Below are 27,702 nucleotides of genomic sequence, written 5' to 3' on the forward strand. Positions count from 1 at the left end.
CAGCTAAATTTGCCTCTCTGGAGATGAATGAGAGCTGGTGGGCCTGAAATGCAAACCACCTCAAACAAAGCCAGCCAGTGTCCACACCAGCAAGCTTTTAAATCATACGGTAGCCTTCAACCATTAACACTTCAAACACCGTCTGGCCCTTTGAAAAGGCAGTTCATTTATTAATGTTCCTGTTAAAAGTCCCTTCCTCACTCTGTTCACAGGATTGCCTCCTGGATTGTCAGACCCTGGCTTCTCGATCCCACTCAAGCAAGGATGAAAACCAGCTCTGAAATGCTTTGGGAGGGATGCAGGATCCAGAGGTGGAATGCCAAGGTCTGGAGTCTCGCACCTCCCCTCCAGTTTTGGGTGAGTCACGGCTCCTTCCTCTCTCTGTCAGGGCTGGGAGGTTGCTCAGGCAGACGTGGCTGCAGATCCAACTGGCACCGTGTGGTTCTGGGGATGGCAGGGAGTTTCTAAATTCACTGCAGATCCTACTCACTGGCGTGTGCCTGAGAGCCAGCAAAGGTCTTGGATCTGCCACGCTTTGGGTTGTCACCCTGTCTGACAAGAAACATTCTGGGCTGTGAGTTGGAGCTTCAGAGCTGCCCTGAGGTCTTTTCAAAAGTTTGTCTCTGGGTTCTCTGATAACAAGGCTGTGCAGGGCCTGTCTTCAACTCAGGTGCCCCACACAGAAGCTGACCTGCACACTCCACTTGCTGGGTTTGGACTTCTCTGCTTTCTTGATTTAAAATGCTCTTTAGAGCAAAAAACCCAACTATGTTGTCTTTTCTCCTGTTCCATGGACAGACACAGTGCAAGCAGAGCAAGCGTGAATTGCACCACACTCGCTGCTCACCAGCTGGCCAGAGGAGAACAGTGCTTGCCTCTGTCTGGGCTGTGGGGCTGGAAAGGTGAGGCTAGCAGCAGGAGGCAAGACAAATACGAGCCTGTTTTTGATTTGCCATCTGACCCCTGCCAGCTCAGAGCACCCTGTCTGTAATCGTGACCTAAATTAAGCCCAAATGCCATGAGCGAGGCTGTTGCTTTCTCTCACAATGCAAGTGTTTCCAGGTACCTAGCCAGAGATTTATAATCCAGCACTAATTACATTCTTGTTTGTGTCCGCTGTCATGCTGGTTTGGGCTTTCTGTGGTTTGTTAAATCCAGGAGCGTGCCTGGCCCTTTGTGCTGCCAGCCTGTGTGTGGAGACAGCAAGGGGCATCCGTGGCTGACAGCTTAGCAAGCTGCTGGGGGAAACCTGCTGGGCTGGGCTGGCTGTCTTTGGTAGCCCAAATATCATGGGAGTCATTTTGGCTTGTTAAATTCTTGACTGCACAGGTCTGCTGTCCACGGTAGGTTCACTTGAAGGAAATAGCTCTGGCAGCAGCCCAACAGCAGGAACACTGCTTTTCTCTTAAATGTGGAAGGAGACAGAGGCTTGGTGTTCCTACCCAGCCAGCTCTTGCCTCGTTGATGGCAGATGATCAGCACCTTTAGCTCAACTTAGGTGCAGTGGTTTTGTTATGAAGCTGAAGATCAGATCCTTGTAAACAAAATCTGCAATTGATTAGCAGTAATTAGCACAGCTTCTTCTGTCAGGGTACTGGAAGGAGCAGGATGGAATAACAAGCCTTGTGATGTCACATGGTTCTGCAGTGTTGGCTCTCACGGGCTGTGCAGTGCTGGGGACTGCACTGGGCAAACCCTTTGTGAGAAGCCAGTGTCCCACAGGGCAGACAAGCTTTTCTTCTGCATTGCAAAACCTGTCCCCAGAAACACAGGAACGGTTTCTGAAGAAACACAGCTGGGTATTGTACAAAACCACTGGCTTCTCTGAGGAGCCAAACTGAGTTTTCACCTCTAGGTTCTGTGCTGGTTCCCTTCTGCCTCTCTGTGCCAGGTGACACCACCACAGCAAGACTTAGACTTCCCAAATTGCTATGGAGGAGAGCCCTAGTGCATATTACTGGAAAAGCAGTTCCAAATGTAATATATACTCTCTTCTACCCTTTGCTTTCTGTGTTTTCTCCCTGTGCCAGGAGTTCTTCAAGTCTGTGCTGTGATTGTGACATTGGGGCAGACAAGTCAGGCAAATACTTCACACACACACACGCTCCGAGCAAACCAGACATCCGGTATTTAGAAATAAACAGCGTAAAGAGATTTGGGAAAGTCACTGCTCATGCCAAGACAGTTAAGAGGCATCTTGGTTCAAACAAAAGCCTCGACTCATTTCCATTTAATTTTTTTCTTCACTTTGTTTAACTGTTAAGTTAGTTTCTTCAGACCAAAATGGATTGTCTCTGTTTCCAGTGGATCAGAGTGAGGTAATCTGTCTTCCACTTACATTGCGAGGTGCTGATTTTCACCTAAATATTTTATCTGTCAATGGACAGTCATTTTACTGATGGATTTGTTAAAGTTTCTACCCATTCCTGGTTATTTACAGAGGTTTAAGCTGGAACTATTCATCTTAAATTCTTTTCCATTGCTTAAGAAGAAACTCCCTCCTTCACTACTCAGGGCCTGGGTTAGCAGGGATTGGAGGGAAGACAGTAGCCATTCAAGAGAGCTGTCAGACTCCACTGCTGTCTCCTGTCTGCATCACAGAGTGTCACTCAGAGGGCTAAAATCTACAGGCACCATTGTATATAGACCAGACACTATTGGTCTGCAGTCCTGGAAATTTGGACCCAATCCAGTCTGGGTTTTGCTGGTTTTCTTAAGGGTCAGCAGTCATTAAAGGTGATGAGAATCTTGGAGTGAGACCCAGCTAGCAATCACTAAACACAGGTGTACAAAACTGGTGAAATTATTTCTTTGTAGCAGTAAAGGAAAGTATGGCTGTATAGCGCATGTGTCCTGAAATGTGTGCTCAGTTGTGGGATTGTGGTTTGTCTTTGGTCGTGCTGTATATTTTTGAAGTGGAATTGAGGCCAGTGGTATATACTTTGTCTCGTGTGTATTCAGATTTATGTGGAATGGATTTGAGAAAATATGACAGATGGGAAATAGATGGATGTTTTTTTCCATGCAGGTTGGCAGCTCTTTTTACCTGCTAGCAGCTTAAATAATGGAAGCTGGGTGATGACCACACATTAACACTTTCTGCTGCTCTGAGTGCTTTTCAAGAAGGGAGCAATTACTTCAAAATCTGCTCTCCTTATAGTCAGGCCAGTATTGAGAATTTAACTCCTGTTTCAGATTAGTTTCAGTTACCCATTTTTACCTGGCAGACCACTTGCAAAGATGCTCATTGCTAATCAAGACCTAATTTCTGACAGATCTGTGCCTATTAGATCTTCTCTGTTTGTAAATAGAATTGGGGTTTGGTTTTTGGAAAACATGAGCAGAGTCTAGGAAGTTCAGGTTCTGACTGTGTTCGGTGTTCGTCAGGGAGAAATTTGGCAATGTTTGCTGTGTGTTACTGGCATAGCTGAACATCAGGAAATAGAATTACTCTTGCAGCCCTTGAGGATGTGCTGGCCTCTGGGAATGAGGAGAACCTCCCTTGCCCCGAGAGAGACAGGGCTGGGGCTGAGTGAAGAGGGAGTCCTCTCCATCCAGAGTGCCCAGAGGGCATTGGAAGTTTTGAGAGGATTCAGCTCACTGAGTTGCAGAGAAATTCAGAATTGTAAAATTTCCCTGTTGAGATCTCCTGCTTTCTTAATCCTCCTTCCAGGCCTCTGTGATGCAGATGGGATTCTGTTCATTGGGCACTTGGTACACCATGAAACATCTCCAAAAAACCAGCAGTGTAGGAGAGAAACACAAAGTAGAGGATCTGTGGATCCAGGATTGGTCCTTCTGTTGCATGCAAGATGATGCAGTATTGAAAGAGATGATGCTGACAAAGATGTCTCTTGTTCCCTGCATGCTTTGAGTTAAATTCTGCCAAGGAGGACTTTTCATCCTGCAAGCTTGGTCTCTTCTGTGGGGCTGTTGGCAGTTATTAAAACACAAAGCCCTTCTTGCCTACAAATCCATGTGCTTGATCTTTCCAGCCCAAATCCTACAAGTAACATGCACTTGTCCCCAGGGCAACTTGCTCAAATAACCACAGCTCTGCCGGAAAAAGGGCCATATGAGCCTTAGGGAATTGGGAGGAGAGATTGAATTATTCCCAGTATCCAAAGACCAAGAGGTTCCTTCTTCTTCAGCAAATGTTTTCAGTTCCCACTTGGTGAATTATTGCTTGGGATTTTTTTTTCCCTTCAGTGTTTCCATGAATGTGGTTGAGGCTCTGATCCAGGAAATGGGGGGGAAAAAAAACCTCTGAAAAATGTATCGCACCATTTCAAAACTCAAGTGGAATTAATTAAATCCAAATTTCAACAGTGTGTCCAAAGTTGAGCTAGGCTCAAGATACACTTCAGAAGGTTTGATTTCAAAACAATCCCTTTGAGCACATGCACATAATTTAGGGAGGTTTCTGTGTATCCAGTGCAAGGCAGCAACAGGGAGCTGCTGGGTACCTGAGCTCAGAGAGAAAAGGTAATATTTGCAGGCCATCCGGAAAAAAATCTTTTTCTGCCTGATTCAGTTTACCCTAATCCACTGCTCAGCAAGCTGCATGCTGGAAAAAGAGTCAGGAAATAATGTTGTGGAAAGGAGAGCCAAACCATTTGAAATGGAGATGCTGTGGCTGGTACACTCACAGTTCTGTAGTTCTGCTTGCTGGAGAAGTAAAAAGAAGTAAAAATAGCTAAGGAACAGTAGAGAGAAAGTGTCCAGGACATCAGGCTTCGGCTGAAGCAAAAGACTTAGGTAATGAAAACTTTTCTGAACAGTGGGGGATGTAGGACTTTTCCCAGCTCCACCCCTGAAAGGGAGGTTGCCTTGGAGGGTCCAAGTGCTTCCATCCTTTTATCTATTAAATTAAGATAATGTAACTTACTGCCCCAGAGAAAACATGATGGATTCAAAAAAAACCAGTGTTAGTAGGCTGGAGCTTTCTCTGATGTTTTTTCAAAGCCCACATGCCAAATCCTTTCCTCATTTTCATGCATGTGTCCCAACTAGCTGTAAGAGAGTTACACATGGGTCAGTGAGGAGGAGAACAGGCTCTTTAAAATAGTATTTAACAAATTCTTTCTGTCACGCCTGTTCCCTGTTTTTTCACTCATTGTGGAGGAAACCAGCATGTCTCATTTACTCTTGACTTGTGGTGGTGACCTGGGAGAAAGTTGATGGGGAGGACCCCTGCATGAAAGATCAGTTGTGCCTATTTAGTCTCTGCAAATGGGGAGATTTTTAGAGCCTGAAAATGGGGGCGGTTCTACCTCATTTCTGCCAAGCAGCAGCACATGTTGTCAATATTTTCCCAGTGGATCTTCTACCTGGGCAAGGATGATGTGTGTAAATGTTCTAAGGTGGCTGTATTTCTGTGTAAATATATATATTTACACATATATGTGTGTGACTGTATATTTCAGAGGAATTTCAGGCACACTGTGAGTTGATGAACTCTGTGGCAGGTGAGAGCAGAAGCATTTCTGTCAGCCACTGTTTGGGAGAAGGGACACAGCAGATCTCTGCTGCACAGTGAGTTTTACAGACTTTAAGTTCATCACTTCAAGAACAGTTATCTGTAAGTCAGCACTACCTGTTGCTGCATAGCAGTAGGTGTGCCTTGAAATACTGGGGAGTATTTTGGATGGGGATTACATTGCCTTAGCAGGCTGAGAATGCCAGAGTCATGCTTGAACCCTTGAATTAAAGCAGCTGAATTCAGGGCTCTGACAGGTCTGGGAATTTATCTTGCTGGACTCCATAGCAGCTAGACCTGCCAGTACAACAGGGATATTGAAGGATCGGATGAGTCCATTTGTTTCAAAGACCTCCCAGCCAGATGTTACCCCTGCTGTATTGCATATGGCTTTCTTCAGGCACAGAGTTAACACTGAAACCTGAGCCAGCTGATAACAAGGGCAGCAAGTGCCAGCTGGCTCTGTGTGGCATTGCCCATCCACCTTTTCCTGGCAGCTCCAACACGGGCAATGCATTAATAGTGTGGTTCAGTAGAAGCTCAGGAGTTCCACCATCACAAAGGCCACACAAACACTTCTCCCTTTGAAATGGCAGCCTGTTTGATGCTCCAAGTCTTTTGTGGGTAAATGGCATATCAGAAATTAATTTCCTCCTGCTTCCTTCTGCATTGCATCAGCAGTGTTGGAAGTCATGTTGCCTGATACCTCATGGCAGCAGCATGGCCTGAAACAACACAATGAAATTACCTAGACATTCCTTTTCCAAGCTGAAGAAATCTTTTTTTTTTTTCTTTGCCACAACCTGCTGGATCTCCTACTTTGCAGTTTGCTGATGTCCTCCATCCCTTTGTCCCTGTGTCCTCCAGCTTGTTTCCTTGCAGGTTTTTCATGTCTTTCAGAGGTAAAAAGGAAAGGGAGGAAATTATATAAGCACAAAACTACAATAGTTTCATATTCCTGTTTGACTTCTCCTGGGATGCTTTCACATGTGGCAAACATACCCAGACAATTAATCTTGTGCACCCACAGGGTGTAACTGTAAAACAGTGCATGACAGATAAAGATGTATCTTCCTTCCCTATTGTGCTGTGTTTGGGGGATTTTTTGGAACCTCTGCTTTTGCTGTGTCAAGGCCAGTTACCCCATCTGGACCCCCAGGCATATTCTAGTTGATGTGATAAAAGCAGATCCTCTATGTCTTTTTAAAATTACCTATTAGGGCGTACATTCATTTTTCCCTTCTGGGAAGGGAATTCCAAAAACTGGTTTTTCTTGGAATGGAGAAGTAGCCAAAATCAGAAGAAACTCATGGCTGTGGAAGAAGGGTGTGAGAGAAATGGCTTACAGCACACTTGTTCTGGCAGGGCCTAAGCTGAAGTGTCACAGGTGGTGTGAGCAAGCAGGTAACAAAGAGCCCACCTGAGAGTGCTCTCCAGAGCAACTGTGCTCTGTTCAACAAAATGCTGAAGCATTTAGGTGGTTATACTGTTCAATAGGTCCTGCTATCCCTGAGTGTCCTTGTGCCAGGGTGGAGCACTCTGGGAAACTCATATAATGAGCACATGCTGCTGCCTCAAGTGCTGGAGGCAGGAAGCCTCTAAGTACAGGAGCGGTGACTGCTCGTTCGTGTGTCTCTTCTGTCTGAGCTGATGAGTTCACAGTGCTGCTCTCCTGCAGTTCTGGAATCTTGTTGTGCTGTCATCTCTGCCATTCTTTGTACATCTCAGAGTTTTCTGCATTTTTCCCAGTACATCCTCGATTTCTCTGCATTATAAGCACTTATTCTGTCTATTTATGTGGATGGGGTTTGGTTTCTATGCAGAAGGCCCTGTGGACATCAATCCTTTGGGGACTTCAAGAGGACATACTAGATGGTCACTCCAATTTGAAACTGACTTTGGGATAAGTTCCTTGTGCTGATTATAGACCTGTGTCTCACAGGGAACGAGAGCAGTGCAGGAGCTGTGGGCAAAGGGAAGGAGCAACAATGGACTGGGGTTTGTTTAACATGTCTGTCCATGTTGGATAAGCTCATGCCCAGTGCAGTCCATCCCCCAGCATCTGATTCTGTCTCACACACTCATCCAGGGTTTTCCAGACCCACCTCTCTGGGAAACAGCCAGCCTGAGAAAAAAGAGCTCAGCAGGCAGCAAGGATCCAGGCAACAGGCACTGCTGCTTATGCAATAGGCAAACATTGTAGTAAATAACATGTGTGGCTTTGTTATTAAGCTTGATCTTGTTAGGGGGGCAATAAATGTTCTCTGTGATCATTTTTCTTGTAGAATATCAACACAGGATAAAACTGTGTCTCTGGCTTTGCTCTTCCTGCTCATTAGAGCTCCGTGCTGCTTCATGCCATGGCCTCAATCTGTTGCTGTTTGCCTTGACAGCTGCATGTCCCCAATTTCCTTCAGACTCATTTTGCACATGATAATGCTGGCAGTTCTTGGGTTTTTCATGTCCCTTCCCCCCTGCCCCTTCTCACTTTTATAAAACCAACTTAGCAGCAAATTGTGCTTAATTTAAAAGGGATGGTTTGGGCAAGATACCTGTTTGCTGGAAACCAAAATCAGGGACATCTGGCATTCATTGACTTTTAAAAGCAAAGAGATGACACAACTAAAATGCAGATAGAGAGGATTTCCAGCTACTTTGGGGGGGATGTTGTTTTAGTACAGTGAACTCAGATAGATTTGTTCTACTTGCTCATAGCTTTTGCTCTGGGTATAGTCTGGACTGAACCACTTGTTTAATTATATACCACTGAAAAACTGTCTTTGCTTCATAAAATGTTTGGGGTTTTTTCTGTCTATGTTCATCTGCACAGGATGGCTGCTCTAAGGCCTGAAGACACTTCTAGAGCCATCCCCTGAGTCACCAAACTCTACCTTTCCACCAGAAAAAGCTTTTGCATCATCTCCAGAGCCAGGTACCTACACTGTGCCTGGGGGAACTTGAGCTGGGGACGCTCCAGCCTCACTTCCAATTTCTAGGCTGATTTACAACAGAAAGACCAGAGAATCACTTGGTTTGATTCACTGGGCATGCAGGTGGGAGTGAGAGATGCTTCCCAGAGCTGGCCAGGCCCTGTGATGCAGAGGAGCTGAGTGGTGCCCTGCTAGCCTGGAGCTGGGAGGCAGCTGAAGCAATCCCATCTAATCAGTAGCTATAAAACAAAAACCAGCCCGTTCTGACGCTACAAAACAGTAGAGCTTTATTTGAACTTGAAGAGAATGAGTCTTTGGCATTATGTGGGGAGAGGAGACTGTGCTTCTTGCTGCCAGTAGTGCATACTTTCTGATTCAAGAAGGAGCAGCAAGGCAGATCCCATAGACAGCATCAGGCATGAACCCAAAAAAATCCTGGCTTTGCCCATGGAGAGAGTGAGAAGTTGGATCCTCTAGAACAGAGGCTACTTTATGAGGAGTCAGAAACTGGGCCACACACAAACTGGGTATGTGAGGGTAGCAGGGCACTGCTCTGTTTTTGCTGAGAGATCCCCAGGCAGGTCAGCCTGGGCCATTCAGCCTCTATCCCAGCAAGCAGCACATCACTCTGCACCAACTCCCTCCTCTGTGCATGACAGGTTTTGTGTCAGCTACCTCAGACTCCCCACATCTCCCCACTGCTGCCAGTGGTGGAGTCTGGATTAGTATGAAAACAGAATTTTACAAAGGGCAGAAGTATAACTCTCCCCACATTTCACTCACTTCCCTATTTGTCATTTCTGGCTGAATCCTTCACTCCTGCTGGATCCTCCCCTGGGAAGTGATTGGAAGAGCCTCAGTAGTTTAATCCAAATTGCCCTCCGGTTCCCTGGTGATGCAATTAATTGAAAGCAGGATTTTTACATCTCTGTTCTGCTTAAAAGTATCCCCTGGCCATCAGGCTCTCCTGCTATGAGAGCTAAGAGTCACTGTGCTGGCAGCCACATCCAGCATGAGCCTGGATTTCTAAGGGGATAATCCAGGAAGACATCACGTCCCCCTGTGTGGCAGTCCCAGCTATAATCAGCCTCTCTCACAGTTGTGGGCTATTGCAGTTCAGCATCAGGAGTAGTTTCTTCCAGCACTGAAGCTTGCAATATCAAACTTAAATCCTTTTTCCCCATAGTAATCTGCAGTGGGAGATGCCTCCAGTGCCTCCCCATGATGGATTTTCTTTTGAGAATTTCTATGAACCTGCTCCCCTTGCCACAGAATTAATCACACTTAGAGACAGAAAACAGTAATGCCTCAGAGAATGTGCTGAAATGCTGTAAATTCCATGTGAAAATATAATGTCTGATATAGGCAAACTCTAAGGAGATGTAACTTGAATGAGCAAAATTGAGAGCTGGGTGAAGTAGGCAGAGCCTGGGACGAGAGAGAGCAAGGCTGTGGCACAGTGTGCCTCAGTTTGCCTGTTTGACAGATGAGGAAGAAGAGAAGAGAGACTGGAGAGCTTAGGGCTCTGCTTCCTATTCCCTGTCAGAATTAGCTGTGAACAGGATAGGGAGAGGTTTAAGAATTTGGCCATAAGTTCTGACCAACAGTTCCTCCTGCCCACACGACCCTCAGTGCTGAGAGCAGACTGGGGCAGAATTTGCAGGTGGACTCTGAGCCAAGGCTGAGTCCCAGTTTGGCTGCTCTTCCTTACGAAAGGGAAGGCATGTTTTGGTTTTCCTGGGCTGTCTGCAGAGCCTCTCTCTCCAGTCTGGGACAGGTGCCAGCCACTTCCAATGCCTTTTCCCACTGAGTTTAATAACTCTACTTCCTTCATCCTGTCTTGACCTCTCAAAATAGCATCCTCAGGTACGACATGACACACTCTATTGTCTGCACTGCTGCAGACAGTGTCCTCTTTCTTTTTGCTTATCCCTGCTTCAGTCCAATCACAGTCCTTGGGATTGGCATCCTTTGTCATGTTACAGATGCCAGAGGGACCTGGGTATAAGAGGAGGCAACTCTTGCTGAGAGCACTGGATTGTGCTGTAGAGTACTAATTCCCACAGCACTAGGACACATTTTGGACTCTCTTAATTTAATTTAGCTACCACACTTGCTTTGGCACTGGGGCACTGCACGCCCCACAACACCTGGGTTTTACCTGAGGCGGGAGACCCCATCCTTTTAGGCCCCCAAGGTGGGTTTGTGCAGACTGTGAAGCAGTGATCACAAACCTTCCTTCTCTGTTTAACTGCTGACTCTTAGCAAAGCCAGAACTCCTGAGCATGAGTTCATTAGCCCATTGGAACGGTGCTTCCTTGGCTCCCGACTTCCCTCCAAGGCTCTGGCAGCCAGACACCACCTCTGCTGCCAAGCTAAACCTTGCCATGCTGTGTGATGGGACAGGCTGCTGGGCACACAGCCAGGAATGGGCCTTTTCTCACTCAGCTATTGAGCATCCCTGCAGACACGCTGCTTATGCCAACCTCCATCCTACACACTTCCATACAGGCTCACGTTTCTTTTCAAGCTGCCTTGTCCTTTCATCCACACCTTATGAGGAGAGGCAAACCCATGTTTGCCCCATCCTTCCCTACCAAAAGCTGTGTCTGGACTGCTGATGCCCCATAGAGGAAGTTAAATGACCCCTTGAAGAGACTGACTGCCATGTGAACAAGCTGGCCCAGCCACTGCAGGGCTCATTTGGCTAGTTTGGCCTCTTGCAGGCTCTCTAAAAGACATCTCTCCCCCCCTGCTTTGTGCTCCTGCCAAGTGAGCTGTGCTGTGCTGCGTCCCTGATCTTTTCTGACATTAATTACCCTTTCCTGGCTCAGACTGCCCTGTTTGTGGCCAGGAAACCAAACTCACTTGCGCCTGGAAGCAAAGCAGGAGGGAAGAGAGAGTGTCTGCTTCCTTGGATGGCCAACTGGAAAAAGCAGGTGTCTCTGAGCCCTTCCTACACCAGGGAGAGCTGATAGAAGGCTTTGCCCATTGCAGCCCAGGCTGGATCCAGCCAACTGCTGAGCACTTGCTCTGCCTGCTGGAGTCTCTGGGAGTGAGGGGAATGGGCCAGCTCTGAACATGTGCCCAGCATCTTCAGAAATGCACCACAGACCAGCACAAGTGCAGTGAGAAACAGCAGGAGGAGTAAACCCTGGAGGCCACCTATCTGGTCTAAAAGGTGACTTTTAGACCACTAATTTAAAACTTGTTTTCCTTCACCCAGGTACCCATGGCTTCCTCCCTGTTAGCTCTGAGCAGCCCCACTGCAGTAAGTGATACCAGTGGGGAGGCACAGGGTCCCAGCCCCTCGTGTTGTACAGCCTGTGGCAATGTGACAGTGTGACAACCCAAGGATGGATGCTTCTCTAAAAACACCACTGAAGACTTTCCTGGCACCAGCCACATGCTCAGTGCCACCCTTTTTCCCAGGGTGACGGTGTTCCTGTGCAGGCCAGAGCTTTGCTGGCAGAATTGAATGTTCTGAGCTTCTGGTGAGGGAGTGCAGTTCTGCTGCTGGGCTTTTGGAGACTGCCACCAGCCTAAATCAGGAGCAAGAGGCTAAGTCAGGGAAAGGTAAACATGGACACTGTGTTGTTCTTGACACTTTTACAGCACTCTGAAGTTCCCATCACACATCCAAATGAAACAGCAGCACTTGGAGAGTTTAACTGGCACTTCCCCAGTTACAAATTCATAGTCTCTATTAACTCCTGTGCTATAAACGGACAGAAAGGAAAATCCATACTTTCCTTGAAAAGAGCAGCAGCGTTTCTCAAAAGGAGCCTGTGTGTGTTTGCCACATCTTTGAGCCTGCATCCAACATAAAGGGACCCACGAGGCAGAGTTATTTCTAAAATACAGCACCATCTAGTGCTGCACTGCAGCAGGTCTCCCACCGCCTGTCCCCACCACACAGCACTGGGCTCCTCTCCTCACTTGCCCTCCCAGCATAAGACTCTCTGCCTTTTGGAGTGGGCTTTGGTTTGGTTCCTGTGTCAGATGGCAGTGGGTTGTCTGAGGACTGCTTCAACGAGTCTCTTTGTGCCTCTGTGTACTCGCAGCGTTCCAGCAGCCTCTTGCATAATTCATGGAGAAATTCTGTTAAAACTTCATCCAAACCCCAAATCATATGTGAAATGCAGCTGGAAACCATCTTTGTAGATTTGAGCCATTGCAAACATCCCTTCCCCCTATTCCACCACACCTTGTATTCCTGTGTGTCAAAGCCAGGCAAAATTTCCAGTTGTGCAGAAATTCTGGGGCTGAGTGACACAAATACAGCTGTTTTTCTGGGCAGTGGCTGTATCCCTGTGCTCTGCAGAACCATAGAGGGTGATGAGCTTGCTATTGCTGAGGGTCCAAAGAGGTAAGAAAGATATTACCTGCAATTCACAGTTTAAAGCACTGTGTTTGCACTGAAAAATAAACTTCATGAGGGTTGAAAACTGCTGATCCGAAGTGTCTATGGAATAAAAGTGGGATTAAAAGGGATTAAAAATGCTGCAAACACCATTTGCTAGGTGTAGAAGCTGTTTGGCCAAAAGCAGAGCTGGCTGATTATTTTGGAGTTAATTTCACCTACGTTTCCACCACACCATCATAAATAAACAATCTGAAATTGAATGGCTTTTTCCCATATGTAAAATTCAAGGGCTCAGATTAAAACCAAATTCTCTTCCAGTTACATCCAGGATTCATGTATGTATAACATGGTACTAAGAGCTCCTGTAAATTATATCAAAGCAACTTTACACTCCCTTCCCTTTCCAAACCCAGACACTATGAGGTAAAACCCTTGAGCTGCAGCAGCATGGAAGGAGAAACTAGTAGGCCAGGAAATGCTTGCAGTGGTGCTGTGTGATTGACTCTTGCTGTACAGACAGGTTTCCTCCTGCTTTTCCAGGGAGAAGGAATGTTGTATGAAGAAAGCGTAGTCTGGTGATAACTTTGTCTGATGTAACTATGGGTAGGAGTTGGGATGGAAAAAGTTTGTTCTGTGGTAACCAATACCACAATGGGGGAGGATGCCTGAGAAACTCATTTCTTTCACAAGCAAGTGCGTGATACCTTTTCCCACACTTATTTGACCATTTAACCCCAAGGAAAACATATTGTTTCTTTGCACCAGGCTTTGTTATTTTCACTTTCCCATAGGATGCAGCCAACATCAGCATGAAGGTGTGAGAATTTGGAAGCAGAACACTTGCTGTATGCATAAGGGGACAGTTTCCTTGTGACACCAACCGAACCAAAACTGCCAAGTTTCTATTTTGGAGCCAGCCCTGATGGCAGTAAAAGTTGTCTTTTTCAAGTCTTTTATTTATTGAAGCACAAAAGCCGGTAGGAACTTGCTTTCCGTGGCTCACAGCAAAGGCAGGGTTGGAGGATTGTTGTGCAGCAGTGCTCAGACACAGCTGTGCTGAGACTCCAGGAGGTTCTGCTTTTGGAGACCCAGGCCATGAATGGTGGAGCCTTGGAAATCCAGCTGGCCCCAAAGCATTTTGCTACTCGGCCATCAGGAAACCCATTTTGTAGGTGCTGTGGCACATCTCTTTGGTCTTACCTCCACGTGTCAAATGGGCCTCTCTTGCTGATTTTTTTGCACAAACAGGAGCTGCTGCCTCACACCGGAGCACTCTGGATCTGTCTCCCATAAATTCAGTGTCTGCCCAGCAACATCCTGCCCTGAAGGAGAGAAGTTCCCAGCCCCTGCCAAGGATCAACATCAAGAACATGTCCCACAGAGACAAGGCCACACAGCAGCTTCCATGTGTCAGCATTCCCACCGAGTCCTTCCAACAGGCAGCCCAAATTCAGCTCCTCACACGCACAGAGTTACGGTAAGCTAATATTCAAACAAAAACAGTGGAAAAATCACCTTTATGTACCTCTCCTTGGCACTATCTTAGCCTTTCCTGGGTCAGTGTGGGAATTTTGCCTCTCTTTGCTTCTAGACCTATTTTTCTCTTTGCCAATCTAATTATGAGTGTCCCAGCTGAGATACTTTTCCATTTCCTTCATTTGCTAGGCAACCAAATGTCTGTACATTTCCATAGGGGTCTGTAAATATCTCACAGTACATTCTTCTAATTAGAAAACAATGTCTGCAGTTGTGTTTACATTGCTATGCTTATTAGGAAGAAAATGCTGGGCTGGTTTTGTGTTATGTGCAACCTGAGATTGTACATTTGTGTGCTGTTCAGAGGAGTATTTAATTGGTTTTTAAGAAATGTATCTTGGGGGTTTCTTGGTTTCTGAATCAACACAGACAGAGAGTTTACAGCTAGTTATTGTATGAAATTACAGATCACATGTTCCTGTGAACTTTCCCTAAGTTTATTCAACTCAAAAAATGCAAATTGAGTTAAGGAGGCAAAATTGCATGGCTTCAGCAATGAGCCATCTCCTTGGGAGGCACAGCTTGTGATCAGGCAGTAACTATTGGGGCAGTTGGGCAGAACTAATAACAAATATCTCAAGGTTAATATCTGTACAAAGGGGAATCAGAGGTTTCCCACATTTCTAGGGTGATTTGTAGTATTCTAGAAACATACAGCAGAAATCCATGAGTTCATCAGTTCTGATTCTCTATATAATGCAGGCTGTAGTAATCAAAATCAATTTGAAATTAATGTCTTTTGAACTGAATATGTGTTTGAGGAAAGGGTTCAGTCTGCGTCAGAGGTTGCCAGTAGTGAAGGTTTGATTGCTGCCTTAGCAAATTGTTCCATTTATTAGAAATGTTCACTTTATTGCTACTCTAAATCGTCACTTCAATCCCCAGCCACCAAATCTATGTTTTGTCTGCTGGAATGAAAAGTCTTTGGTCAGTTTTGCTCCTCATTTTTCTGCTTCAACAGAATATAAGATCACTCCGTAACAAGAATAAATTGCAGTGCTGGATGCTTCTGCTTGAAACTTATTTTGTAATCTTTAAATCAAATTCATGGCTGTTGCCTGGACATTTTCCAGCCTATCCATGTGCTGTGAATGGTGAACCCAAGCACTGTGTGCTGCCAAATGCATCAGTACCAAGTGCAAGGCTGGGGACATTGCTGTTTGTTACTGGTGACGTTACAACACCGGGGCACAGAAATGTCACTTGGAAGGACATTTCAGACACCTGCTCACTATCTCTTGCCTTACAAAGTGAGGCAGAAATTAACTCCCTCTGACAATCTGGACCTGGCCTCATTCTGTATGAGCCACCCTCCCAGATGTCCAAAGACTGCAGTGTGGAGGATCACAGCTCCCTAGAAGTCCCCAGTGTGAGGCAGGACAGTGAGAGTCACACGGTGATGTGCCCCTCTGCCTGCCCATGACAGAAAGAGCCCAGTTCAATGATAACCCTTCAGCAAACAATGCCCTGACCTCCCAGTTAGCATAGCAGCCCTTCTTGCTTATTTTATTCCCAGCATTTGAACGGCAGCACATTCCAGTTGGGTAAAAAGGCTTTGCTGTCTGGAGCATGCCGGAGTCAGGTGGTGAGCATACCAAGAGCCAGACAGGATACTGTGCTTCCTGTGAGAGTAAACACTGAGAGTCATGCAAAGCATCTTTCATTCTGGCTGGGCCTCAACAGCCAGTACAGCCGCTGGAAAGGAAGGGACTTCACAGAGACAGAGGTTATTCTCTTCTGGCTTAGAGGCTACCTGGACTTTTAATCACATTTGAAACCCTATATGTTTAAAGGCTGCTCACTTTGTTGGCAGAATGTACACCCAAATTTCCCCTCCATCTGCTGGGAGCTTGCAGCCTCACTCAGGGATCTGCTGTGCAGGAGCACAACCAGAATGGACGCTCTGCACCTCCTAAGTTGTTCTAAGACAGCACCATGGGATAACTGAAGGAGCTCTTGGCCTTATCCCAAGTCTGTTCTAAAATAAACTAAGAGAGAAATGTACTGCTAAAGAGCAGCTCAGATTTGCCCTAAGTAATTGCACCTCTGGACAGTCTCTCTTAAGGGCTCTGAGCATTGTTACTGCCGGGAGAGGGACACTGGGTTTAAAGAAGTTCAGAAGTCATAAAGAGAATGTCTAAAAGTTTCATCAAGCTTCATAAAGAGTAGAGGCAGAGTTCTTTGGCAGAAACTCCCTGATCTGTTAAGTCCTCCTCAGCATTCACATGAAAAGCTAGATTCCTCCCCAAAACTTCATGGGAACTATTTGTAAGGCATTCAAGACACCTTTCCATGTGGCGTGGTTGTTGACATCTGAACAGCCTGGAACAGATATTGATGGCATCCTCACTGTTGCATTTTAGAAGCTGGACCACTCACAGTCACAAGGCCAGCATGAATTCCAGACTGTCCTAGTGAGGATGAGCACAGGATCCGTTGGGATCACAGTAGCCAGCAGGTTCTGCAACAGATGGTTCTACCCTTTCATCATAACGTTCAGGTGTTGTATTTTATGCTATTTTGGAGCCTCCCACTGGAGTGGGCTGGAAGGAAATCAAGCCCTGTCTAGGCATGTTTGAGCTGTGTTTCAAGAAATCCTTTAATTTCCATAAACAAGTGCAGTTGGAAATCTGGCCCTTGATTCTTGTCTGTCTTTATTCCCCATCTGTAAATAGAAATAGCAGCATAGTCTGGCTTGCAGGGATATCTGAGGAAAGAAATATCACCACCATACAGGAGCAGCTCAGTTAAAACAAGTCACAGGAGCCTGTGAATCCCAGTATCTATAGCCAGGTCTCAACAGGATTTTTTCATCACCTCGTGGAAGGAACATTTCCGTTTTCTGACAATCAATAAAAATGAGATTCTATTCTTCAAAAAGCTTTGTCTTTCATACTGATATCCACAAAGTTCATGGTGTTCAAACGGATTTTCCCAAGCTGATCTATTATATGCATTTTCCTAATGGAGAATTCAATATTTTCATTTTTGCTTGCAAAACTGTCTCTACATGAAACTTTGTTTTGATTTTTATAGACTCAAACTCTATTTTTAGGGTTATGTTATTCATTGAGGCTTAAAGCCAGCAGAGTCATCTTGGTAAGTCAGACTTTATGGCTATTTTCATGAGATCAGATGTAACATCAGTCCAGGCTTTTGGAAGGCAACTGCTTTTAGAGCTGCCAGTTAATTTGTGAGAAGATACTGCAAGGATATTCTCTTCCTATTTTTTATTTCTTCCCTAACAAAACTAAAGTGTGTTCTAATACTTACATGTCTGGAAGGGTTTTAATATCTCTTCTCTCTTGCCTAGCAACATTTTAAGTAAAGAACCAGATATGGTACCTTTTCAACAGAGGAGACAAAAAAAATTTGTGGTTTTATTTCTTTTCAGTGTTTCCAGCTGATCTATTGATCCATACGTCAACAATTGCTTTATTTATTGACCATGCAGTATTTTTAAAGTATTTTACTGCTTCTACAGCATAAGCAAAGATCTTTGGAGAAAAGAAGGCTTGGTGGGAATGTTTTGAGGGTTGTGTCCTGCAGTGTTCTCTGTCTGTTGAGGTTTTCATCCTAAATCCTGGCAATATAATTCCATTTCCTAGAAATATTCTTCTGCAGAGTCCAGATTTTTTCACCAACATCAGTTGTCTGCAGTATCCCAACAAGAAGAATATTAACATGGTAGTTTCAGCATGGGAAAACAAGATGCTGCAGGGAGACTGTCACAGAGTCTGTAGGGCATCAGTAATGAATATGGAGTTTCCTGAAGTGATTCCTCCAGGGAGAGGAAATCACAAATAGCCTGGTCCTTAGATTCTGGGTTGGTTTTTTTTGCAATACTCCATTTTCCAGGGTCTCCCACCTTTTTTTCCCCAGGCAGTAGGCTTGCAGTGGTGGTCCCAGACTTCTCTTTGAGATGATACCTGAGTTAGGAGACTTGGAACGCACCCCTATGAAACACCAACTGCTGGAACACTCCCTCCTCCCTGATTTGATATCTTGGCAACCCCCTGACTTCGCATATCTGACCATTCCTTGCAGGTTGTTTCATTCTCCATTTGCCCTAGTGCTCCTTCTGTGCTAAGTTGAGCTGAAGATCTGGAGAAGAAATTAATAGTGGTGTGTGATTAGCTGTGCCAGTAGCAATTGTTATGGCCTGCAGTGGGTTCTGACATCTGTTCCAAAAAAGCAAAGCTGTTTTTCCTTCAGAATCTCTCACATTACTCCAAATAGCCACATCCTTTCAAAATATGCTCCTGTTCATACTCTCCTCTGGAAACCATTCTTTGCCTGTTGAGGGACAAACAAGGCATGTAATCAAGTATTTGTAGAAACAGTAACAAATTCTCAACAGCTTCTGAATCTTATTCACTTGATACTTAATTGAATAAACCCCAAATTTCTAATTATTGCAAAAACTCACAGACTGGAAGATAGAGAACTTTCTTATAAATTACAGTGCTGCTATAGCACAGATTTATATTAATGTGTCTTCAATGCTTAAAAAAACCACTACCTGTCCTAAAATGGAACATGTGAAATTAATCTATTCCAATTCCTTTTGCATTATTCTCTTCCCAAGCTGGAAACCTAACTTATCTGCATCTGATCAAGTGCCAATAATGATAGTCTGTAAGCAAAAACTTACCCAAATTCCTGGCGTGTTTTAGTTTCAAGATAACCAAGTACAGATTTCCAGGGTGTTTCTGATTTTGTATTTGGTGTATATTTATAGGATATTTCTCTCATACGAGAGAAGAGAGGGTGATTCAGAGTTGGGTTTTGCACCTGAATTACTGGTGCTGGCATTTACTTCCCAGTCATTTTCTTTCAACTATGGAAAGATTATCTATAGGCTTGACAAGGACTGGACAAACATTTTACCTGGATACCAGGACATTTTATGGCTTGGGATTTTGCTGTTCAGTTCAGCCTTTCCCACAGTGGCCTGGATTCAGTTTGGCTGGGTGATCTGTGCTACATGTCTTTGAGAGAGTGAATCACAAACTCCTTGAAGTCTCCAGCTAAGCCAGCAGAAGGCACAGCTGGTTATACTTTTATCTTGCTGTTTTCTTTTGCTTTGGGGTCAATCTCAAAATGAAATTTGCCTTGAGAAGCAGAGGGTAATGTGGGAGCCTTTCTGGTTCTGCACTTACTGGAATAGGTACAATCATTCACATTTTGCCCAAAACTCAGTGAAATAGCTGAATATTTTCTAGACAGCTGCCATGTCTAATCACACTTATTTGTGTTTAAATTTTGACGTACGGTTCCCATTTCTGGAAAGCCTTCATGCTATTTAATGGATACAACATTATTTTAAAATTATGGACACAAGCAGAAACACTGCTTGACATTAGACTGATTCTGAAACAAGGTAACCCTATTTAGAGTTAATTGTGACCCCTTGAGGGGAGCTGGCGTAAGAAGCCCTGAGAATATTTCCAAAATTGGGATGTTAGTTCAAGGAACATTTATTGGGCTTGAAACAAGCCCTCTTTTTTTTTCTTTTTTGTCATTTTGAGAGGAACAAGTATAATTGAATTGGCAAAGCGCTCTCTCTGACATTGATTTTTACAACTTTACCTTTTAGACAAAGTCTCACATACTATTGATTTGAAAATTCATTGTGAATGTTTTAAGGTCTGGTTTCTGTCTTCTCTGGGGAAGACAAAGAACAACACACAAAATAGTACAGTGTAAGGTACAGGTCAGGAGCAGCACATGTGACATTCTCCTGTTTTCAAACCCAAAGTTTGGCTGTATGACTTTCCAGAGTTGGTTGTTCCTCTTGACTTATTTCTCTCTGCATCTATGACAGTTATGACAGGGGCAGAAGTCATCTCTAGGTTCATTTATGTGTGTGCCCTTGCCTACACAGAGCTCCACTCTTCAGATGTCAGAAAACTCTCTGAAGGGGAGGAAAAATAGCAAGGCATTTTTGGAAAATATACCCTTCCTTTTGGTTTTAATTAGTGGTGCTCAATTACACAAAGGCATTATGATTGTATGAACATAAAGACCCCACTGACTCTTTTGAGGAGTCTTGCACCAGAGGAAACCACATCTACATGGCAGGCACATTTCCCTCGAGACTGAGAGTACTCAGCTGTTGGAGATGCATTTACACTTTGTCTTTCTTAAGTGTTTGTTGTCTCTGCTGCCATATTTCCCCTCTGTTTTTTTTCCCCAAGCAATGCTAAATGTCACAGGACAGATGCTGTTTAGGTAGGCATTAGGATATGACTTGTGTGAATGCTATTCAATAATTCCTGAATTTGAATCATTCCTTTTCTGAAGTAACACTTCCCTATGCAGTGAATCACTTGTGACTCTTACCCTTGTGACTGGGACCCCAGGATGGACCAACTCATACACTCTGCATCCTGCACAGGCTTCCCTGAGTAGCACAGCCCCATCTCGTGTTCCCATTGCCCCCCTGCTCATATTTGTGGTGTTTCAGAGCTGTGTTATGTCACACAGACAGCCAAGGGACAGCGCAATCAGAATGAGTCTTTGTGCATTGGGGAGGTATGACATTCTGAGATAATTTCTCCAGCACAGAGCAAGAATTGATCTGCACATGTGGATCCTGGAACTGAAGGGGACATCTGGGCTCGAAGAAATCCCTTCAGGCTGTACATGTGCAAATGCAATGCCATGCTACCTCCAGGCCTTGCAGAGCCCACACTGTGCGCTGGGTTTATACATATATCCTGAGTTTATTCACGTTCTGGAAAGCTGCCCCAGGAATGTCTACAATCTGGCATGTAGCATATTACAGCTGCATTGCTGAAAGAACCCTCCAGCCGGCAAATCCCAGCCCATTCCTGCACAAAGGCTCCTCTCTGTAGCTGCAGGCTCAGCTGGGGCATGGCCTCTTGTCTGCAGATGTTTGCTCACCCTGTGTCTCCATCCAGCAAGGGCAGGATCTGCAGGCTGTGTGCACCCCACCTGCATCCCCTGCAGCATCCTTTGGGGTGAAGGAAACACCCAGCAGATGGACAACTCCTCACACACTCCATGGGGATCCTTAGACTCACTTGGGAAATAGCTGACCTGGTACCCAGTACACAAAGCAGAATGAAGCCAAACCACATTTCCTTGGTGACTCTGCAAGGAGGAACTGCTGCAGTGACCTGCCTCAGCTGTAGTGTCCATAAGAAGTACAGAGGAAAACAACAGAACATGGCCTGAGAAGAAACAGAGGAAAACTGAGAGATGTGGCCTCCCTAATTCACACATCTACCCAGATGTCCAGACATAAACTAAGTCCAGAGGTCTCCAATGTTGTTTTTCTTTTTAAGCTGAACAGCTCTTCTCATTAGGGACCAAGGTAATTAATTGCCTTAGCAAGGAATGGCATGCACTGCACCACTGCACCACATTGCTTGCAGAAGTTGCTGATGCCCAGAAGCAAAGATAATACTACACTCCCTCTATTCTCCACCATGAGAATTCACATCAGTAACAACCCATTAGATCTCAACACTGTTTCCAAGAAATGCGGCTAAAACAGCATTTCTTTGGAGGTAACAAAAATAAATGTGACTCAAAAGAAAGCAATTTACCTAGGAAACTGAGAGCTCCAAACATCAGCATATCTCAGCTTTCTTGGGGTGTTTTATTTTTATTCTGCATTTCTAAATGGCACGGATTCAGTCCCCGTAGATGGGCCGTGACGGCGCACATCTGGTTTTATGGTTAAGGAAATAGCTGATTGAATCAATACACTCAGCACAGCTGACTGGAGTAAATAAAAGAGGGTTTGAAGGAAGTCTTGTTTTCCCCTGGATGGATAAGTCCATGTCCAATGCTGTTGCAATTGCCCTGGAGTCCATGAAGTGACACAAGGGGCGAAGAGCTGTCAGTGTATTTCTTATGAAATGAGCATGCTTGCTCTCTGTCCATCATAACTTTGGTTTTGTGAGAACACAGCTCTTAAAAACTGTCAATCATTTTCTGCCCAACTTGCCACAGTCAGCAAGAGAGGGAGGAGGGAGGCTGGGCTGGGAAAGTGGGACTCACCCATGAGGTAAATGGTTTCCATCACTGAACTCTTATGATCACACCTAATGATTCTGCGTGGAGTAATTGTCAAACATGAGCTTCTTTGTCCTCACAAGCCCATGGGAAAGGATGGGGGAAATTGTGGGAGAAATCTGTGTCCAGAAGGGTAGCAGAGGGAGGCAGTAGGGGTTCAAACCTGGCAGCAAATTCTGACTCAGTGTAAATGAACTGCAAAACTCTGGTGAAGCCCCAGGGTTTTGGAGGCCACAGGCTCATGTTTCTCTGCTTCAACCTTTTGGGCACAATATAACTGTAAAAGCACTGAAACAAAAAATCTCAGTCACCTCTTGCAGCAATGGGGCAGCCAGAGAATAGCACCTGAAGAGTTTGTGGGAGTGCAAGATGGACCTGACCTCTCAGGAGGATCTCCGGGGTGGGCAAAGGCTACAAGCACCAGGTTACAGCTCCTTGTCTGCCAGATGTGGATGAGATTCCCAGAGCAACTGGCTGGCTGTAACCATTCCAAGAATTTACCTTTAAGCTGATAATTAGGGGTAAGACACAGACCTTTTACAAATACCTCCGTTTAATTTGTTGCCTTTGTTCTCCTTGTGCAGACCATACACAGAGTCTTTCAGGCCCCTGTTTTCTCTCAAAGCCCATATTGATCACAGCTGGAGAGTTACCATCCTAGGAATGGCTTTTCCCAGGCAGTGGGAAAGTAATTTTCTTAGGCACCTCATTGTCACTTCATATTCTGGGGAACTACTTCTGAACAGGATCTGTTAGCTTTATGACAAATCCCTTTATTTACATGGAGGGATGGCAGTTTTGGGTTTATCCCACTAAAACATTGCAAGGAACAGGCCTGCAAACAAAAATGCTGGTGTAAGATTCATTCTGATCTGTCCCCAGGGCTGTTTATCTCCCAGCTCTCCCTGCTGCAGCCCAGATCTCTTCCTACAGATACAAACTGCACCTTGAGTTTTATCTTCTCTCCTTTCTGCAGCTGGGTCACCCTCTCACCATAAAGCCCAAGCAAAGGCAAAGTAGGTGGTTGTTTCTAACACTTGGGGGCTGCTGGTGCTCTGTTGCCCTAAAGCAGCACAGATGGGGCTCATTTACCTGAATTTGACCTCTCAAGAGGGGCCTCTTGTTTCCCATCTCCTGGGTAATTCTGGTGCAAAGCTGGAGGTGCTCTCCTAATCCAGGTAGGGCAGGGGCTTCTTTGTGCATATAATTACACTCCACTTACAAAGAGAACATAAAGAAACACAGACACAGCTTGGTTTGGTTGTGCAGTATGGCTCTGGTTTCTGCCATGAGGAGATTTTGCACTTCACTTGAAGCCTGACAGAGAAAGTGTCACCTGCCTGCCAGAGGCAGCTGTGCTCCACCAAGGGCTCGTGTCCTGCAGGTGTGAGGCAAAAGCGTCCTTGGGAGCTGAGTTCCTGCATGGAAGGTACTTGGCTGTGTGTTCTTTCTTTGAAAATGGGTTTGAAGGAGAGTCTCTTTTTAGTTATTGGTTGTAAGGACTGCAAGTAATAGCTGAAGTGTTGCTGAGTGTTTAGGGGGTGATGGAGATACCTGGAGGCCCTGTAGAAGAGGAGTTGGTGCCCTATGGGCTCTGGTAGGAGTTCCCTTGGAACCTGTGCTCCTTGGTACTTACCAGGCTGGGCAGGCTTCTCTCAGCTCTGCCAGCCCTGAAGGCTGGACTTACCCAGACCTCATCTCAGGGACTGTGAGAGAAGCAATTCATTACTAAAGGTCATTAAAAACCCCAGAAGCAGTAGAGCCAGCAAGAGAAGATGAGCCTGAGCAATGAGTTGCCAGTCCTCTCAGAGGAGTCAGAACTTTATTGAAATGTGCAGATTGCTGTAGGAAGACTGAGTTGATGCCATTTAGTAATACCTTCTTCTCCTTTAGCCTTTGGCTCTGGACAGAGACATGGAGGAAATGTCTGACAGATTTACACCATGGAGAGCAGCACTTGCTTGGTGAGTGACCTTAGCAAAGGAGGGGTGGTCACTGTCCTCACTGTGGCTGCTTTGGGGACATTAGTCTTGATCTCCTTCCTATGGCCTGCCTGCTGCTAAGCTCTCCCTCTGCATCTCTGCTCGGAGTGTTTGGCCCAGCATAAAGAGAACATGTCTGCTCTTAATGGAAATTGTGTTTCTGAGTGACATGGAAGGAGTTTTCCAAACTCTGCTGGTATTTCAGTGCGTGATCTGGAGCAAAATGGGCTGCCCTGCTGCACTTCGATTGATTGCTCCTGAATAAAGTGGACTCTTAATGCCTGTCCACAGGGGCGTTAAGAAATGTAAAAAGTATTTGTAAATTAAAATGCCTGAATGAAAGGCTCTGGTATGTGTAATCATAGAATATCACATTAAGTAGGAAGGCAAATGTCAGGGGAGTTCCTGGCATTCCTTGGAGCCTAGCTTGTCTCACATAAATAGATTTAATAAGCTCTGCTAGAATTGAAGACAGGTTACATTTAAGCATATTTATTTGAATTTACATAAGTATACATCAAAGAGAAAATAATGCAGGCTCTCAGTTACTTCAGTCTAGTTTTTGATAGCTAATACTTCATCCCTTCCAGCATATCATAAAGTTCCTTTTCATGGTCTCAGAAGAGTATAAGGGATTGAGTGAAAGGAGCTGAGCTTGTTACTCTGTGTGACTGTCTTGGGGTTCAGGATAGAGCTCTGTCTGTGTTTCATTGGTTTCCTCATGTTCTTGTTATGCCTAACTCTCCAGAACACTGAGAAAGACAAATGGCAAAGCCCATCAGAACAGTGGAATATGATTTAGCCTTTCCATTCAGGACTAAGCAGGGACCTGGTGAAGGCAGAGGAAACTGCTGCTTTGGGAACAGGTGATGGTCACTCAGTGGTCAGTGCAGGGCTGACCTGCATCTTGCCCCTTTAGCTATATTTCATGCTCTTGGTGTGTGAGAGAGCAGAAGACGTGCTGTGTAAGCAGGGAGCTGAGAGTTACTAACATGAGTCTCCTTCTCTCACTGTAAATGTCCAGAGGCAAATAATTTAATCTTCCTGTGCCTCTCTTCCCCCATTAATAAAATGGGGCTGCTCATCCTGCTCCCCTCTATTACACAAAGCTTTATCCCTGCTGACAGTGAGCATTATGCTCCAAGAACCAGCCCTGAACACAGCCAGCTTGTACATGTTGAGTGACCTGGTCTCATCCAAAAAGCCAAGAGGAGCCCTTGGCAATCACAGTTGGAACTTAAAGGCCAGTCTGTGGTCAGAAACAAGAGCGTGTTTTGTTCATACACAGCCAACTCTGCCAGCTGTTTCCACACTTTAGCAAGTGTTTCCTATTCAAACAGAAAATGGTTGATGGGAAATGAACCAGATACAGCCATTCCAGCTAACAGCAAAGAGTTACACCCACGGAGAAGTTGAAAAAGATGTTAGATGTCTCCAATGCAGTATTTACCAAATTACCAGATGTTTGGGATCCCTTAAGTCATCTAACAGGCCTTTGCTAGGAGAGGTTTCTCCTGAGTATCATGGCTCTCCTGAAACAGCATTAAAGTGAACTAATTTTAGCCTTGAATTATGAGATTTTTTTTCTCTAACAGAAGGTGTCCCTGAGGACATGAGGGTAGATTTTTATTTCCAAAATGTTGCCTTTGTATATTTTAAACGGATCATCTGGATGAAGTTCTAATGGCTGGTTCAGACCGTCTGATTTATAGCAACAGCTGTTCACCTTTGTAAATGGGGAGATTCTTGGAGATACAGAGCGCATTTATGAGCCTGATATTCCACACCAAGGGTCAGGTTTTCTTGCCTCGTTTTTGCACAGGTGTAAATCCAGATAGGCTCCTGCAAAGTCAATGAAATTGTTCCATGAAAGGTGCAAAAATCAGAGCTGCAGGAAATGGCAGAGCTGTTATTTCTTTCTCCAGTAGACTGAATTTTAGAATCCATAGCAATTGGAGGTGATTAAGGTTGAAAAATGTGCCTAAGGAGTGATAGGGTGTTCCTGCTGAGTGATTGTAAAAAATGCAGATTCTTTCATGATTCCTGGGGAGCCATTTCTTCACATGGCTAAAAAAGGTGGCAATCAGAGAGCCAAAAATTAGGTAGTAAAAAATGAACAAATTATGAAAGAGGAGATGCCTTGGACTTTTTAAATATTTTAATCCCTATATTTCAAAAGGTAAGATTCCTACTGCTTGAAACTTCCTGCAACAATGTCTTTGATTTTCAGTGTTGAAGTCTGGAAAAATAATTGACCTCTCTGGGTTTAAAAAAAAAATTTAAAATTAAAACTGCTTTCAGACAGCTGTATCAATATATTTTTTTCCATCTTCTGATATTTTTATTATTTTATCTAAACTCTGATAGAAAAAAAAAGCTTCAGAATTTCCCATGACATTTTCTTGTTTTGACTGAACAGATACTTTTGGATTTTGCTTGAAAATTTTTAACTCTTTTGCAAAAAGAAAAGAAGTTAAGTTCCTTCAGATATTACAAAAGCTCCAGCTCAGGTTTATCTTTGGGGACTTGCTTATGCTTTCTTAGGTGTTGGTGGAGCATTAGTATCCAAATGAACAATCAAGGCCACATAACATTATTACCAAACCTGCTGTATTTCACACATTTGCACTCTCTTCACCTCCAGCTACTCAATCCATCTCTGTGTCTCCATATAATACTCTTAGAGCTGAGCTGTTGATGCCAGCTCTGATTTAAAATGCCACAATGATTAAGTGTCCCCCATAATCCACTAAATGGAATAAATAACATTATTAATTCAGTATGCAATTGTCTGGCTTACAACACTGAGCTTAATATTTAATACAGCATAATGGACCTGATTTCCAGCTCCTAGATGCCTTCCCTTAACTTGCCTCTCCAGTCATCATTATTTGCTTAAAATATTGTTCCAGCTGAAGTGCAGCAGGAAAATTCCTCAGTAAAACTGAGGCAGAAATGAGACATGAGAAACTGTTTTGTGTTCCTGGGGGAGGCTCCAGCCCTGTCAGGAGTACAGGCGTGGGCCGTGTTGACATGTCAAAATTGTGGTACCCCAGCCCTGCTCCTGAGTGCACAAAAAGTGTTGTTTCCCATTTGGATCATGGTGGCCACGTGGTCCTGGAGGAGAAAGAAGAACAAAAGGTGCCTGAGCTCCACTGACATTAGTGCTGGTCCCAAAGGGTCTGCTAGAGGTAGTGCTGTTCCTTTGGATGGATATTTGTTTGGCAGAGTTATAATGTGCAATCAAAAAATGGAGTTCAATCAAAGACCTGGGACTCTTCCCAAAATGTAATCAATGGGAAGAATTCACCCTGGTATCTTTTAAGCAGTCTGGATACAAAGCAAATTGTTCAGAGCTGG

General features: G+C 44.7%; 1 protein-coding gene across 6 annotated transcripts in view; it reads left to right on the top strand.

Annotated features, from left to right (window-relative positions):
- CCDC92 (coiled-coil domain containing 92) overlaps window positions 1-27,702 on the top strand; it is a 100,310-nt gene that overhangs the window by 16,471 nt on the left and 56,137 nt on the right. For 4 of the 6 annotated variants that reach the window (XR_015774206.1, XR_015774204.1, XR_015774205.1 and 1 more), the window contains exons 1-2: window positions 23,609-23,789; window positions 24,254-24,324. The gene's annotated coding sequence lies outside the window, so the exon portion shown is untranslated. Of the gene's footprint in view, window positions 1-212; window positions 358-14,023; window positions 14,253-23,510; window positions 23,539-23,608; window positions 23,790-24,253; window positions 24,325-27,702 lie in introns of those variants that run through there. The other 2 variants (XM_088064835.1, XM_088064836.1) reach the window with 2 other exon arrangements.

This window comes from Pseudopodoces humilis, chromosome 20, assembly GCF_049639895.1.
Source record: "Pseudopodoces humilis isolate 2021_Gansu_Grassland_sample_001 chromosome 20, ASM4963989v1, whole genome shotgun sequence".
NCBI lineage: Eukaryota > Metazoa > Chordata > Aves > Passeriformes > Paridae > Pseudopodoces > Pseudopodoces humilis.